Source organism: Amblyraja radiata, chromosome 27, assembly GCF_010909765.2.
Source record: "Amblyraja radiata isolate CabotCenter1 chromosome 27, sAmbRad1.1.pri, whole genome shotgun sequence".
Lineage (NCBI taxonomy): Eukaryota > Metazoa > Chordata > Chondrichthyes > Rajiformes > Rajidae > Amblyraja > Amblyraja radiata.
The window spans coordinates 33,065,506-33,080,335 of record NC_045982.1 but is presented as its reverse complement, the minus strand read 5'-3'; positions in this window follow the sequence as shown (position 1 = coordinate 33,080,335).

The following is a 14,830-nucleotide window of genomic DNA, read 5'->3' as shown; positions in this document are numbered from 1 at the left end:
TTTTGAACGATTTAAAAAAAAAAAAAAGAAAAGAAGAGAAAAGATGACAATGAATAAATAAAAGGAAAATTATATATATACATATATATATACATAAATACATACACACATACATACATATACATGTACATATATACATACATACATATACACACATACACATATACATAACATATATGTACATACATAAATTAAAAAATCAAAAGCCAATTTCAACCTAATACACATTAAACTTGTTCGAAAAGGGATAGGAAGAAGCCTATGCTTGTCAAGTCCTACCCCCATTCTTCATCATTAACAAATGCAAAATTCAATAAAATAAACTAACCAGACAATTCAAATAAAACTACTCCAATCAAGCTATTAAGAAAAAAAGAACAAAAAAAGAAAAGAACAAAAAGAACAAGCACCATTAACATCTGTGAGATTTACATTCTCCTTCCTCATTACTGTACTTTTCAAAGATATATCTTTTGTACATTTTTTAAAATTGCATTATATTCATACTTTGTTTAATCGTTTCGTCAAGACCATTCCACAAAACCACCCCACAAATGGAAATACACATACTTTTTAAATTGGTCCGAGCATAATGCTGTTTCAAGTTTAGTTTCCCTCTAAAGTTATAACCCCCCTCTCTGTCTTTGAACAGTTTTTGTATGTTTACAGGTAGCAGTTTATTTTTTGCTTTATAAATTATTTGTGCAGTCTTAAATTCTACCAGATCCTTAATCTTTAAGGTGTGTAATTTTAAATACAGTATATTGGTGTGTTCATGATATCCTACATTGTTTACTATATGAATAGCTCTTTTTGTAGTGTGCTTAGTGATTGTGAGGTGGTTTTGAAATGGAAATGGAAATGAAATGAAAATGCAATGAGTTGTTTGACCTGCCCTGTGCTTGAAACTGCAATGGAAAAGGAAATGAAATGAAATGAAATGAAATGAAAATTAAATGAGTTGTTTGGCCTGCCCTGTCCTTTAAACTGCAATGGAAATGGAAATAGAAATGAAATGAAAATGAAATTAGTTGTTTGGCCTGCCCTGTGCTTGAAATTGAAATGGAAATGAAATGTTATGTGGCCTGCCTGAAACCACTAATTTCGGACCACAAGGCCCCTATTAGCCAAGAAACCAGCCCCCTTTGCCAAAAATGTCCGTATTACCACAGGAGGAGCATTTTGGCATACAAGGCCCGTGCCAGGCCAGGAACAGTCCAGAAAAAGTGCCTTTAACTGAGATTACGCTCAGATTTTTTCTTAAAGAGCCCCATTGGCCCATCAGGCCTGTACTAGCCCAGGAGGAGTCCCTTCGACCCATCAGTAAGTATTCCCCCTGCAAGTATTAAACCTCACCCCAGCATTTTTCTCCCTCCCTTCATTGGTTCCCTGTGAGATCCAGACCAGGATAGACTTTCCTCTTTCATTGCTGTGATCTGCAGAAAAATATGAAAAATGTCTAAAATTGATTCTCCACCCTCTTCCTCTTCTCTATCACAGTCTCTCACCGGTTTTGGGAAGAATCTCAGGCCTGAGTGACTGAGCTGCCAGCCCACCAGGCCTGAGTGACTGAGCTGCCAGCCCACCAGGCCTGAGTGACTGAGCTGCCAGCCCACCAGGCCTGAGCGACTGAGCTTCCAGACCACCAATATTGGAATTGGTGGAGAGGTGGAATATTGCGTTGGGGGACCAGCCCTCCCGTGTGAACATGGAGCCCATCGGGTCCCACTTAGTCTAGTCTCTGTCTTTAAAATATCCACTGACGGCCTCCACAGCCCTCTATGGCAATGAGTTCCACAGATTAACTAAAGAAGTTCTTACTCACCTTCTTTCCAAATGAGCGCCCTTTAATTCTCAGGCTGGGACCTCTGGTCCTAGACTCTCCCACCAGTGGAAACATCCTTTCCACATCCACTCTATCTATGCCTTTCATTATTCTGTAAGTTTCATTGAGGTCTCCCCTCAACCTTCTAAACACCAGCGAGTTGAGGCCCAGTACTGTCAAACCTAAGCCACTCATTCCAGGAGTAAATCTTAGCAAATCACCATATTGATACATCAATCACTTCTGTGACTTCCATGTTGAGTTGAGGCATTGGGACACTTAATAAGAAACACACAAGACCCCCGTATAAAGACTCTTGTAAGAAGTAACTCTCTTAAAATAAAAGCAGATCTAACAATGTAACAAATCACCATTATTTTAAACCTTAAAAGATCAAAGTGTGATTCTTGATTCAGGTGTAAGGACATAGATAAATGAGCAGAATGGGAAGATGAGTGGCAGATAAAATTTGGCACAAAGTATGATGAAAGAAGACAGATCTGAGGAGTGAGTGGGAACAGAAGAACCTGCATATAAATCTTTAAAAGTGGCAGAACATGTTAAGAGAGTTGTTAGAAAGGCAGATGGGATTCCAGACTCAATAGATAGAAACAGAGAGTACACTACTGTGTAACTGGTTCAAGGGATATGGAACTCATTGCCAAGCCCAGTACTTTAGTTTAGTTTTGAGATACAGTACAGAAACGGGCCCTTTGGCCCACTGAGTCCGCACTGACCATCGATCACCCATTCACACTAGTTCAAGTTCAAGTTTGCATTTATTATCACGTCCATCATTTAAGGTACAGTGATATTTGAGTGACCATGCAGCCATCCAATTAAAAGAACACAATACACGATAGAACTTAATATAAACATCTACCACAGTGATCACTGTGATGGGAGGGAATAAAGTTCTGTCGGTCTTCCTTTTGTTCAACCGTGTTTGGGGCCTGGACCCTTCGCAGTCGCCACTACGGACGGCCCGATGTACAGGCCCTCTCGTCGGGATGATCGAAGCTCCGACGTCGGGATGGATGGAACACACTCCGCAGCTTGGAGTGCCCAAATTGGCCACTTTCTTATCGGAGACCGCGGCTTCTCGATGTTATAGGCCGCAGGCAGGCCAGCGGTCGGAGCTTTTCTGTGGTGATCCACCGCATGGGATCCCTGGCTCCGGGATGGTAAAGTCCACTCCACGCCCGTGGCCAGAAGCTCCGCAGACCCCGGCTTCATGATGTTAAAGTCAGCAGGCCGGCGGTCGGAGCCTTTCTTCTGGCTCCGCGATGGAAGTCCGCTCCGCGCCACGCCTGCGGCTGAAGCTCTGGGCCGTCTCCGGGAAAGGCTGCACCAATCCAAGTTGTTAGGCCACGGGGGAGGCGAAAATGCGACTAGGAGAAAAGCCGCATCTCCGTCGAGGTAAGTGACTGGAAACGGTTTCCCCCTATTCCTCCGTCACCACCCCCCACATAAAAACATACTGAGAAACATTAGCACATACATTTAGACATACTAAAAAAAGAAAAAAATGTCAAATAACTGACATGTTCTATGTTATTCCACTTTCTCATCCACTCCCTACACACTAGGGGCAGTTTACAGATCTTACATAGAAGTGATATGATCAAGCATTCTCCTATTGCCTGACATCATTGTAGGAGCACCAGTCTTCATAGCTGTACAGCCAGGGAATTTTTTAAGTATCTTCCACACTCTGCCGGCAAATAGGACTGGAGTGGTTGGACATCTTGGTCAGCAGGGGAAAGTTGGGCCAGAGGGTCTGCTTCTGTGCTGTTTAATGACCAAATTTGTCGCTTTCCTGCTTGACATATCTTTGCTCCAGTTGCAGGGCATGCTTTCATCTAACGTTCATGGTCATATAATTCATCCCCCAATCCCCCAATCACATCTTAGTCCAGCGTAGTCCAGCGGCTGTTAAAAGAGAGGAACACCGCTTTTAGGTCTGGCGATAGGGCTTTATACAGCACGACCCGAGCTAACCTGAAGAGAGGCATCAGAGAGGCCAAATCAGACTACAGGAGGAAGATAGAGGACCACCTGGACAGTAACAACAGCAGGCAGGTGTGGCAGGGGATCCAGTATCTAACCAACTACAAGACCAACCTTGGAGCTGCTGAAGGTGACGCCTCGTTGGCAGAGGAGCTGAACCTCTTCTTTGCTCGCTTTGAAGTGGAGCCACCCGAGACAGCCACATCACACCACATGGTCCACAGCAGCTTAACCCTCAAGATAGAGGAGCATGAGGTGAGGCGCACGCTGCGGGCCATCAATCCGAGGAAGGCTACTGGACCCGACGGCGTCTCTGGACGCGTGCTGAAGGACTGCGCTGACCAGCTGGCTGGAGTCTGTATGAGGATTTTCAACCAGTCTCTGGCCCAGTCCACTGTTCCACCCTGTCTGAAGTCCGCAACCATAGTCCCCTTGCCCAAAAAACCCCACATCTCCAGCCTCAACGACTACCGGCCAGTCGCACTCACACCAGTGGTGATGAAGTGTTTTGAAAAACTGGTCCGGGGTCATATCACATCACTCCTGCCCCGAAGCTTTGACCCCCACCAGTGTGCGTACAGAGCGAATAGATCCACAGAGGATGCTGTAGCCACAGCTCTCCATGCTGCACTGTCCCACCTGGAGCAGCCGGGGAGCTACGTGCGGATGCTCTTTGTGGACTACAGCTCTGCCTTTAATACCATCCTTCCCCACAAACTGGTGGACAAACTGGGGGACTTGGGACTTCCACACTCCACCTGCATGTGGATAAACAGCTTCCTGTCGGGTCGCAGCCAGAGAGTCAGAGTGGGCCATCACACATCCACGGCCCTCAGCCTCAGTACCGGCTCTCCACAGGGCTGCGTGCTGAGCCCCCTGCTCTACACCATCTACACACATGACTGCACCCCCGCCCACCACAGCAACACCATTGTCAAATTTGCGGATGACACTACGGTGGTGGGACTCATCTCCGGGGGGGACGAGTATGCCTACCGGGATGAGGTGGAGCAGCTGACAGTGTGGTGTGGAGAAAATAACCTGCTCCTCAACACCTTAAAGACCAAGGAGATAATAATAGACTTCAGGAAGAATAAAACGGACATGGTACCATTAATTATCGGAGGGGACTGTGTGGAGAGGGTGGTGGATTTCCGCTTCCTGGGAATCCATATTGAGGAGGACCTGACGTGGAGCGTGAACACCTCTGCGCTGCTGAAAAAGGTCCAGCAGAGACTGCACTTCCTGAGGGTGCTCAGGAAGAATAACATCACTCAGAGACTGCTGCTGTCCTTTTATCGGTGCTCCATTGAGAGCATCCTAACATACTGTGTATGCGTATGGTACACCAGCTGCACAGCGGCTCAGAGGAAAGCGCTCCAGAGGGCCATTGACAACGCCCAGAGGATTGTCGGCTGCCCTCTCCTTACCTTGGAGGACTTACACAGTTCCCGCTGCATCAAAAAATCCCAGAGTATTATAAAGGACATTTCCCACCCCGGACACTCCCTGTTTGAACTGTTACCGTCAGGCAGACGGTACAGATCTACAAGGACAAGGACAAACAGACTTAAAAACAGTTTTTACCCCACTGCTATAAAGGCATTAAATGTAGCCGCCAAGGAACGCAGGGGCGATACATAATAAGAGACTGTGAAATCGACAGAAGGATGTAGGGCTGGGTGTTTATGCGTGCTATTTTCATGATATTTATTTTAGTTGTTTATCTTTTTTTAAATATTTTACCTTGTATGTATCGTTAGCTTTTAGAAATGTTTGAATGGTGCACTGACTGGCTGACATTTTACAATTTCGTTGTACATGGTTCATGTTACAATGACAATAAAGAAACTATTCTATTCTATTCTATTCTATTCTATTCTATTCTATTCTACTTAAGATAAGCATCTTATGGTCATGCATGCTATGTTAAACTGTGCAATGTCCCCTCATCCCTACACCATTAGGAATACAGCTTTGTAATGTCTTGCTGTATTTTAACCCTGGAGTCCAGGTATTATGATTAACATTGCACCACCTCAAAGAGCAATTTTTAAGTTAAATGTGTGGTGCTTCACATTGCTCACAGTGTAGGAGATATGGTCCAATACCCTTCGATGGAGGCACACACACTTTTCCACCTCTCAGAGTTTCTGAATGTGTCTGAAAAACTCAGTGAACAAACAGATCTGATTGGGCCGAATTGCCTAATTCTGCTCCGGTTACTTATGGCCTTAATGATTGAAACTTGCATATTGATTAAATTGCAAGATACATCATGGAAACAGGCCCTTCGGCTCAGTGTGTTGATACCGACCATTGATCACCCCTTCAAACATTACCTTATACCATTTTTGTATTCACTCCCTACTCCCAAGGCAATTTACAGAGGCCATTTAACCTACAAACGTGCATATCTTTGAAACATGGGAGTATTTCAAAACCTTATGTGTTACAATAACCCTCAAATAGACAAAACAATTTGGAGTAACTCAGCGGGACAGGCAGCATCTCTGGAGAGAAGGAATGGGTGACGTTTCGGGTCGAGACCCTTTGTCATCCCCGAACACCACACAAAGCCGTCAGGTCCAACCTTATCTGATCACAGCTTTCAGCTCAACCATCGAGGAGTTCTGTCTCCACAACAGAAAATATCCAGGAAGCCACGTTCTTAGGGCAGGAGATTAGTAGAAGCATTAGGTTAACGCATTCAGGTAATGATTGGTGTTAGCCATTACAATGCCCATCTCACCATTCAATTAGATCTCCATTTGAGCAATTAGGCAGATAAATTGAGGTGTTTTGATAAGCTGATGTACAGGGAGCATCCACCATTCTCACTCTGCAAAGAAATTGTCAAGAGTATGTACCGACAGCATATGTATCAACAACAGAACCATGAAATTCTTACTTGCAGCAGCTTAACAGGCCCTTAAATGTAATACATGTACTTGTAAGTTATTGGGGCAAATCCTCCAAAATTATAGAAGAACTCGCGGATGATGACCATGGACATTTTTAAAACAGACTTGCTGGCTGCAAAGGAAAAACCCCCAATCCACAAAGGAAGAACCAGTTTCAAACCTGTCTGTGGGCCTGGGCATTACACGACTATGCGAATGGTGTGAACAGGAAAGGCTGAGACGAGATAACGAGATTATCTTGGAAACACAAAGGAAGGAACCGAGCCTCAGTAGACGGGCGTGAACAGCCCAACAGCAAGACAATCACCATCATGGATGACCCATCCACTGGGACAATGGGAGCCCATCTAGGTGATAGGATAATGATCAGGCTGAGGTATCATGACATCAGCAAACCCATTATCATCAGAAGCTTATTGTTCATGCCAGATCGAAACTGGGAATCATCGAAAGACCCTTTTGTCCAGAGGACCACCTGGGGGGTTTCAAGGGAGAAACTCGGGTATAAAAAGCAGGAGTCAAGCCAGAACTCGTTCTCTTTTCTGCTCTGCTGGACAGCTCCGGACCCTACATCAATCTAGCTGTAAGTACCCCAGTGACCTGGTGAAGTTCCCGAAATAGGATAGAGGTTGAGTGAGGAAGGGGAAAGGGGGTGTACTTGTAAGTAAAATTGTGTAAAGTAAGTTTTACGACGTGCCCGATAATTTTCCTTCCATAGTCTTAGTTTAAAGCATAAGTTTAGCCATGTATTATGTAGTGTTGGTGAGATTCGATTTCTCATTGTTTAATAAAGCCTGGCTGAAGTCAACCTTTTATCATATCCCACCATAATTCCGACGTCGAGAACCCATGGGACCCCTTTTTTTTTTTATTCTCTCTTGGGAACCGCTCGAGTGGAGTGGTGGCCGTTTGACCCACCGACAAGGGAGAGAATCACTCGGGCAGTTGGGCCTGAAGTGGTGTAAAGGGAATCAAAACCCCTACAGAATGGCGTCCATGGCAGGACCTCAGTGGTTTGGGATATGTGATTTGCCAGAGGGGGTGAGAGAACGTAGCAAGATGGAGGAGAGAATCTCCTCTTATCTGTTTTAAAAGATCAATCTCGCCAAACAATGGGTGATAGCACTTTTGTCAGCAAAGCAGCCAGCAGCAGCTGCAGCAGAATGGATGGAAAGCAAAGGTTACAATAAAGGGCAGGATAAGGCAGTTTGGCTAGCGTGCCTATCACAGCAGGTAGCCAAAATGGAGAGACAGGAAGAGAGTCTACTAGAACAACTGAGAAAAGCTAGGGCCAGCGCTGAAGAAAGCGCTAGAGAAGGGGAAGGGGTATCTGAGGAATGCAGTAAAGCCAGGCAGTGTATCTTGCAGGCTAGGGAGTCCCACAGAAATGCCCAGGAATTCCTCCAATGCCAGGTGGTGGAGGCAAAGGAGAGGGAACGGAATGCCCAGGAACGCCTGGCTCAGAATACACAGAGGTACAGGGAGCTGGAGGGAAAGTTCCAAGATATCGAAGCAGCATACAGGGTGGCCCGTAGCGAGCTAGGGGATTGTGATCACGGGCCTTGCCAGGCAAGGATAGCGCAGCTGGAGGAGACTCTGTCCAAGACTAGGGGACGAGTTCACCTGGTAGGACCAGGAGGGTCCCCCGGGGGCAGAGGGCTTCCCTCAGCAGATGATTCCCCAGGGGCAAAGGGGAATAGACCGCCTCCTGAGGCGCCGGGAATAGGTCTGGGTCGGCACGTGGGGTTCGGGTTGTCCGGGGAGGGACTGGCCCAAGGAGGGGTGGGAGAGCACCCTCAGTTAGTGGCGTCTGCGCCATGTGCAGCACACCACGAGGTGGTGGGGTTACCGATCATGGTGGGAGAGCAGGGGGTAAAGGGACAACAGCCCTGGGTAGAGCAGATGTGCCCGGTACGGCAAAGGAAATATGGTCCCCCGGTAGGGCAGGCAGATAGGGGGCCCATAGAGAGTGATATCATCATTCCCCATGGGGCACATGTGCTGAGGGGGATGGTAGCTCACGTTCCCAGGTTAACCAGGGCGGGAGACCCGTCATTGCATTTTATGGAGATGCAGCAGGCAGCCGACATAAACGATTGCGATGAGGTAGAATGGGTAAAGCTACTACTGATGACCCTGGATTCCTACCTATGCAAGGCAGTGACCTCCAGGGAAGGGGGAAGACCTGAAACATGGGTAGCGGCACAGACGGTGGTTCTGGAGGCCATGGGGTTGAATCAGGGTAGTCCTTTCGCCAGGGTGGGTGAGACGAAGCAGCAGGTAGCTGAGTCCCCAGACATGTTCGCATACAGACTGTGGGCAGTGTATGAGGGAGCGTGTGGGGACGCCTTTAGATAGGCAGAATTTAGATGAGAGAACAGCCCACTGGCTGAAGACTCTGGTAGCGAATTGCCTCCCGCGAGTTAGGGCAAAGGCCGAGCACTGGTTCGACCCAGCGGACCCAAACCTTAACGAGGCGGAGGTGATCAGGAAGCTCACCCTTGCGTATCGCAATGGGGAGAGAAGTGAGGAGAAGCCCTCTAAGGGCAAGGTGCACGAAATAGTACCGGCACCCTCCAAAAGGAGGGAGTGGAAACAGGAAGGCAGCCGGTCCTCTTCCGAGATGAGGCCGGTGTGCTACGGGTGTGGGAAGCCCGGGCACTAGAAGAGGGAGTGCAGAAACCCAAGTAGGGCAGTGGGGGATAGGACCCCGGTAACAGCCGACCCAGCCCCGGAGGAGGGAGTGGCAGTGCCAGGAACAATAGATGTAAAGGATCTATTGGCCTATTTGCAGTCCAAGGCGGGAGGGTCCGGACAGGTAGCCATGGCAACAGGCCAGGGCGCGCCCATATCTGTACCCCCGGCACCTTTATGACTGCCAACGAAACAGCCCACATTCCTAAGCCCGTTAGAGTATGGCCCATGTGGAAGACCCTGGGTCAAGATGGAGGTCCAGGATGTGGTCAGGAGTTACCTGCTGAACACAGGTGCTTCCAGTACCATTGTCCACACGGACAATCCCTGTACATCCCCTCTATCTAATGGGGCGCCCTATAGTCTTGTCGGTTTTACTGGAAACGAGAAGACAGGGTTTTTCTCTGTTCCCTTGTCCATTCGATTAGGAGCACTCCAGGCACAGTGGAAGTGCATCCTGATGAGTTGGGAGCAGGAAAGGGGATACTAGGCACCAACTTTAAAGTGGCCCACCAGGTCCTGGTGGTCCTGAGGAACCAATGTTTGTGGGGCATAGCAGGAAAAGGGGCTGAGAGAGAGAAGGAGGTAATGGTCATCGAGAGGGCAACAGAGAGAGGGGCTCTGTGTGTTGTGAAGCCCAGAGAGGGGTACGATGTAGAGGCACTAGTGAGGCAGACCCCGACAGAGTATCGAGGCCATGTTAAGCGAAATTTGGCCGCATTCGCTACTCACAAGCACGACTGTGGAAGGGTCACAGGAACAAAGGTCAGGATAGACGGGGATCCCATGTCCCGACCACAGAAACAGTATAGTTTTTCCCGAGAAGCGGAGGCTGACTTAGAAGTCGCCCTGAGTTCACTGGTTAAGCAAGGCGTTTTGAGGCCCATAGCCACTCACGTGAACTCACCGCTCTGGCCCGTACGGAAGCCAGACAATTCCTGGAGGGCCACGGTAGATTATAGGGTCCTGAATAAGAACATTCCGGCTTGCGCACCAACTGTGGCAGCTGTAGCAGACCTATTAGGGGAAATTCCGGCGTCTGCATCTGTATTTATGGTGCTAGACATCTCGAACGGTTTATGGTCTATCCCGGTCAGGAAGGAAGACCAGTACAAGTTTGCTTTCACATTCAAGGGGCAGCAGTACACGTGGAACTGTCTTCCCCAAGGGTTCCACAATAGCCCCAGCATTTTCCACCAATGTATGGCGGAATGTTTAAAGGAATTTAGTGAGCCCCACAAGATCGTCCAGTATGTGGACGATATTTTGCTATTCACGGACACCAGTGAGGAACATGGGTCCCTAGTAAACGAACTGCTGGAGCTGCTCTGTAAGAGCGGTTTAAAAGTAAATCCCAAGATGGCACAGATAGGGTTACAAGAGGTAAAGTTCTTGGGACTGACCTTTAGGGCCGGAGAAAGGGGTATCGATACAGCAAGAAGGCAGGCCGTGCAGGAACTCCCAGTCCCAATGGACATGGGGGAGGGTACGGTCATTTCTGGGAGTCACAGTCTACTGCCGAGACTTTATAGAGGATTATGCCGCGACCACAACACCTCTGCACCGGCTGCTACGCAAAGGGGCAGAGTGGGAGTGGGATGAGCAGTGCGAGTCGGCATTCGTCCATTTGAAGCGGGACCTGCAAAAGGCCCCAGCTCTGGGAGCCATTGACTACAGGGAGGAATTTGTCCTGGAGGTAGCCGCAAGCAATGATGGCCTGAGCGCAGTGCTCCTCCAGGAACGGCACGGCAAGCTAAGGCCAGTGGTGTATTCCTCCAGAGTCCTCACAGAGGTAGAAAGGTCCTATTCAAACTGTGAGCGGCACCTGCTAGCCACATACTGGGCAGTGAAGAAGGTACAGGTCTTCATAAGAATGTCCCTCATCACCCTCCTGACCCACCATACCCCAACCCAGATGCTGCTGGATGGTCGGATTAAGGATGGGACCGTTAGCAGTGCGAGGATCACTCGCTGGACCCTTCTCCTTTCCCAAATGGCCTTACGGATTGAGAGGCTATGCGAGCCCAAGCTCGCAGCCAATTTGGTGTACCCAGGGGAGCCACACCGTTGCTCGGTGGAAGGGGTATGGGAGGTGGACTTTTGGCTTAGAGCAGGGTTACATCCCACGGGTAAGGAAATATACGTGGACGGGTCCAGTTTCGTGTCCGAGGGCATACGACTCACGGGCTGTGGGATCTGGGACCCCGATGCGGAGATAGACCTAGCCCTTAAACTCCCACATACGTTAAGCGCCCTGCAGGCCGAGCTGGCGGCGGTAATGTACGTGGTGACCCATCCCGAGCGTTTCCCCACTCCATACACCATATGTTCGGACAGCATGTTCACATGCAATTCCTGCACGGAATATCTGGCCATCTGGTCCCGCAGAGGGTACACCTCATCGGACGGGAAGCCCCTGACCACTAAACCCCTATTAGAGAGGATTGTAGCAGCCGTAGGGAAGGGCGGGGATAGATATATCCATAAGGTGAAGGCCCATTCCAAAACGGAGCCACGGGGTGAGGGAAATCAGAGGGCGGATCGCTTGGCCAGGGAAGGAGCCAGGAGTGGGAAAGCATGGGACCCCTATGAGGAAGGACAGGTAGCTGCAGCCAGGGAGCAGCCTCGTGAAAAGGAGAGTGCGGGAGTGGTTTTGGCCCCGGACCTGACCATGGTCCAGGCACAAGACCCCATTTTAAAGGCTGCCTCAGCAGCCATTTGCAGGCAGGAGAAGATAGAGGGACCGTATGGGGGTAAAGACATGTCAGTAAAGGAAGGCATGTTATTCAAGGGAGATAAGTGGGTAGTGCCTTCCCTGTACAGAAGGGAATTTTAAAAACTAGCCCATGAGGGTCCAGGGGCAGGTCACCCCGGGCCAGAGACCACATGGCAGCGAGTAGAGATGGCAGGATGGTGGCCAGGGCTCAGGGAAGACGTTCGCGACTTTTGCGCAAGCTGTCTAGTTTGCGCAGCAAACAACCCAGACCCCCAGAAAAGGAAGGTTTCTATGGGACACATCAGGAGGGTGGAGGGGCCATGGCAGTCGTTTCAAATCGACTACATCGGACCCCTTCCAACCGCTCAAGGGGGTTACAAGTGCTGTTTAGTCCTTGTGGATGTGTTCTCAAAATGGGTAGAGGCCTTCCCTTGCAGAGCAGCCACCGCTATGGGTAAGGCAAAAATCCTGGTTAGGGAGGTGTTCACCAGGTGGGGACTCCCACAGTTCCTGGAGTCAGATCAGGGGAGCCATTTCACGGGGCGAGTCATGCGGTCCACCCTTAGAATACTGGGCATCAAGGCCAAGTGGCATGTGGACTACCACCCCCAGTCCTCGGGTCCGGTAGAGCGGTTGAACCGGACAATAAAGGAAAGGATAAGGAAGGAAACAGGGGACTCACCCAACCGGTGGGTGGAGGTTTTACCCCTGGTCCTTATGGGGATTCGGGCCAGCCAGTCCAGGAGTACGGGGTACTCTCCCCATGAGCTTATGACGGGCCGGGTCATGAGAACGCCCATGCACGTTATGGTCCCAGCCCTAACAGAGGGACAGCTCAGGGAAGTGAACCAGGACAAGTTTGCCAAGAGGCTATTTGAACAACTTAGGCAGGTTCACTGGCAGGCAGCCAGAAACATGGGGGCCCAGCACCAAAGAAACAAGCTACTGCTGGAGCCTCGCAGGCATTGCGAGTGGGCAGTGGGGGACCAGGTAATGGTCAGGAGATATGCTAGGGTAGGGGTGTTTGAACCCTTGTATGCTGGCCCATACAACATAGTGGACAAAGCCAGTCCCATGGTGTATGCCATTCAGCTTCCCCGTAGAGTCAAATGGTTCCACAACAACCAGTGTAAATTGTTTGACCCCACAAGGGCAGGGAAAAGTAAGAAAGGGGTACATGTCAGGGAACAGGATCAAGAACAGACCCAGGTTGATGTGGAAATGGTAGGGGAGCCAGGCGAGTCCACAGGTAGTCAGCCTGAAGTAGCCGGCTGTGTTCCAGGGCGAGGACTGGAAGCAGCGGGGAAGGATGCTGACTCCAGCCCTCCGCAGGCAGGTACCGTAGACTTCCTAAGAGAGGCAGAATTAGCAGAAGCAGAGGAGATGGAGGTATCACCTGTGGTGTGGAAACTCCCAGTCAGACGTAGGAGTAACAAGGTCACTAAACCCCCAGTAAGGTGGTCCCCATCCCTAATTAAACCTAGGGCTAGGGCCGGCCACAGGAGGGCCGGGAAGGAGAGTGGCCGAAACAGGGCACTTCGGAGCGCGGCTGGAGGGAGCCCAGTCTCCGCAGGGAACATAGAGGTATCTCGAAACCCCGTAGTGCAAAGGGAGATGAGAGGCAGTCAGGCCCCTCGACAGGAGGAATTCTGGCCTGCACGGGTAGGCCCACCAGAGGGGTGGCCCCTGCATGACGGGGATCAGTTATGAGTTGGCCACCCGGACACGGGTGGCGTTGTATATAGCATTGGTTTGTGTGTGAGTAGATGTAGTTAGCGTTTGGTAATTAGATATAGGGTGTTGTATAGCTACAGGGACGGACAGTACGGGAACGTCGGCTGCACCGAAGGGATGGGCTGTGGAAAAGTAGACCACAACAGCCAAAGACAAAACTCCGAATGCCATTATTAGGTGGATAGCTTTGTGGAGGCAAGGAGGTGTTTTGCTTTGTTTTCCAGATGGGTAGCCCCGCCGTATGGATGATGGCAACGATGTGCCTCCAGTTGTGCGTGGCGCGTCGCAGGGACACAGAGGAGTCCATCGTATTTGACTGAAGTGCGGTTACCCGCATGGTGCCCCCGCGAGACGGAATTATTATATCAGGCCATGTTAAAAGACATGTTCCAGAAATTCCACAACCTGGATTTGGGGGACATAGACATAGAAGAGATGTACCGCGGGGGAGGGGATTTCACTATGGGGTCCGGTAGGCAAAGACGAGGGGTGGTTAACGACGGGTTTACAGCATTTAACACGGGGCCGTCCATTATTAATAGCATGGACAACGTAGAACTGGCCCTGCAGATCAATCAGTTGAAGGGCCAGTTACGAAAGGTTCTGGGGGAGGAAAATGCGGTGGTAGGATCGGGGCTGCATGAAGAGGTGGCAATGAATCTACATCTAAAAGAAATCATAGCACAATTGGAGACATGCAAAAACGATAAACGCTTTGATTAAAGAGGACCGGAATGCGTCCGATCAGGCTGCACAGAATGAGGTGTGTGGGCTGTATGGTGCGTGGTTGTTGGGGGAGGGGAGGAGCAACCTGGAAGACCTGAGGCAAGGTCGGGTCCCCTCCTGGATAAGCAACCAGACCTAGCAGCGCTACACCCTTATAACAGCACTTTGAGTCCTTGTCAGCTTCGTGTGGCCTCCGAGGCC